The sequence below is a fragment of the Pristiophorus japonicus genome, chromosome 23 (assembly GCF_044704955.1).
Source record: "Pristiophorus japonicus isolate sPriJap1 chromosome 23, sPriJap1.hap1, whole genome shotgun sequence".
NCBI classification, from domain to species: domain Eukaryota; kingdom Metazoa; phylum Chordata; class Chondrichthyes; family Pristiophoridae; genus Pristiophorus; species Pristiophorus japonicus.
The window spans coordinates 61,701,348-61,704,087 of NC_091999.1; the positions used below are offsets into that span (position 1 = coordinate 61,701,348).

The 2,740-nt window shown below is 43.4% G+C and overlaps 1 non-coding gene across 1 annotated transcript; it reads left to right on the forward strand.

Annotated features, from left to right (window-relative positions):
- Positions 1-2,305: 2,305 nt before the first annotated feature.
- trnaf-gaa (transfer RNA phenylalanine (anticodon GAA)) lies at positions 2,306-2,388 on the forward strand. Its single transcript has one exon. It is a non-coding gene; the product is annotated as a tRNA-Phe (tRNA).
- Positions 2,389-2,740: the final 352 nt, after the last annotated feature.

Here is a 2,740-nt window from a genome sequence, read left to right on the forward strand (position 1 = left end):
GTGACTGATGAACCATAACACCAAGGTCTCACTGCACCTCCCCTTTTTCTAGTTTTCCGCCATTCAGATAATATTCTGCCTTCGTGTTGTTGCCCCCAAAATGGATAACCTCACATTTATCCACATTATACAGCATCTGCCATGTATTTGCCCACTCACCTAATCTGTCCAATTCACCCTGCAGCCTCTTAGCATCCTCTTCACAGCTCGGACCGCCACCCAGTTTAGTGTCATCCGCAAACTTGGAGATATTACACTCTATTCCTTCAACCAAATCGTTCATGTATATTGTAAAGAGCTGGAGTCCCAGCACTGAGCCCTGCGGCACCCCACTAGTCACTTCCTGCCAGTTTGAAAAGGACCCGTTTATCCCGATTCTCTGCATCCTGTCTGCCAACCAGTTCTTTATCCATGTCAGTACATTAATCCCAATACCATGCGCTATGATTTTGTGCACCAATCTCTAGTGCGGGACCTTGTCAAAAGCCTATTGAAAGTCCAAATACACCACATCCACTGGTTCTCCCTTGTCCACTCTACTCATTACATCCTCAAAAAATTCCAGAAGATTCGTCAAGCGTGATTTCACTTTCATAAATCCATGCTGACTCGGTCCGATCCTGTCACTGCTTTCCAAATGGGTTGTATTTCATCCTTAATGATTGATTCCAATATTTTCCCCACGACTGATGCCAGGCTAACTGGTCTATAATTAGCTGCTTTCTCTCTCCCTCCTTTTTTAAAAAGTGCCATCACCTTAGCTACCCTCCAGTCCATAGGAACTGATCCAGAGTCGATAGATTGTTGGAAAATGATCAACAATGCATCCACTATTTCTAGGGCCACTTCCTTAAGTTCTCTGGGATGCAGACTATCAGGAGCCGGGGATTTATCGGCTTTTAATCCCAACAATTTCTCCAACACAATTTCCCGCCAATAAGGATATCTTTCAGTTCCTCATTCTCACGAGATGCACAGTCCCCTCGTACATTCGGAAGGTTTTTTGTATCTTCCTTTGTAAAGACAGAACCGAATTATTGTCTCTATCTGTCTTTCTCTCTATCTGTCTCCCTCTTTGTCTCTTTCATTGTCCCTGGCTTTGTCTCTGTCATTGCATCATATTTGCCTCCTTCTCTTTATGGAGCACACAAACACATCTCTGTGTATGTATGTGTTTGAGTCGTTTTCTCATTCAGACTGACCCTCCCTCTCAATCTCAAACATTCTGTCTCTCTTTGCCTCTATCTCGCTGTCTGTCTCTCCCTGTTTCCCTCTTTGTCTGTCTCTCAACGTGTCTGTCTCTTTCTCACGATGTCCAGTTCTGTTCCAGTGGGATTCTCTCAGTCTCTCTGTCTGACTGTCTCTCTCATTCCCAGCATCTCTGTCTGTCTATGTCTCGACCTGTCTGTCTCTATTTGCCTGTCTCTGTTAGTTCCTGTCTCTAACCTGCTGAGTATTTCCATCATTTTCTGTTTATATCTCTCTATATCTCTTTATCTGTCGCTCACTCTTCATCTGTCTCTCTCCTTGTTACTGTCTTTATCACTGTCATTCTCTCACTGTTTCCCTCTCTCTCTTTATATCTGTATGTGTGTGTGTTTGTGTCTTTTTCTCACTCAGTCTGCCTCTCCTTCTCAGTCTCACACTTTCTGTCTCACGTTGTCTCTATCTCGCTGTCTGTCTCTCCCTGTTTGTCGGTTTGTCTCTGTCTCTCAATGTGTCTGTCTACTTCTCATGGTGTCCATTTCTGTTCTCAGCTCGATTCCTGCACTGACAGAATCCACACCCGTCAGCTCCTCATTCGTGTCTTAGTTAATATCCCTCTCTTTCACGCGCGAGGTAGGCGTTCAATTCCCCGACCAGTATGAAGCTTTTTTAAAATGTTGAATATTACTTCTGTATGTCCTGAAACTTTATAAAAAGACTTGGGGAAAATAATACGGATGTGAACTTTGGTATCGGCTTTGGTTCAGTGGCAGCATTCTCGACTGAATATGGAGGTTGTGTGTGTAAGTCCCACTCCTGAGACTTGAACATATAATCTTGGCTGACATTCAAATGCAGTACTTGGGGGATTTTGCATTGTTGAAGCTGTTGACTTTCGGATAAAATGTTAAATTGAAGCTCTGTCTGCACCCTCGGGTGGATGTGAAAGTTCCCAGAGCATTACTCGAAAAAGAACAGGAGAGTTGCCCCTGTGTCAATATTACTATAAATATTCGAAAATGCTGATTGAAAACCTGTGTCTGTGAGAGTGGAGCTGCAGCCCAGATTCTCACAAAGACAAAATCCAAATACTGACAAAACCAGGATGGCCGAGTTGTTAAGGCGTTGGACGGAAAATCCAAAGGGTTTATACCTGCATGGGTTCGAACCCCACTCCTGGTAAATCTTTAAATTCAAACCGATTTCCTGCCATCCTGCTCAGTTATACCAAAATCTATTCTGTTGAATCTGCATTTGTCGTTAACTTTGTAACATTCAAACAAATGGAATTGTGCAATGTATCTGTGCCTCTCACTCTCTGTCTTTAGAGTGCTCTTTATGTGTTTGAGTCTGACTCTCTGTGTCTGAGGATTTAGAAGCTGAATTTAGGGAGCTGGGAGCTAAATTAAAAAATCGGACCTCAAAGGTAGCAATCTCAGGGAGAGCTGCCACTTTTCAGAGTAGGAATCGCAGGATAGTTCAGATGACTGTGTTTTGCAGAAGGGAGGGATTCAATTTCTTGGGACATTGGAAC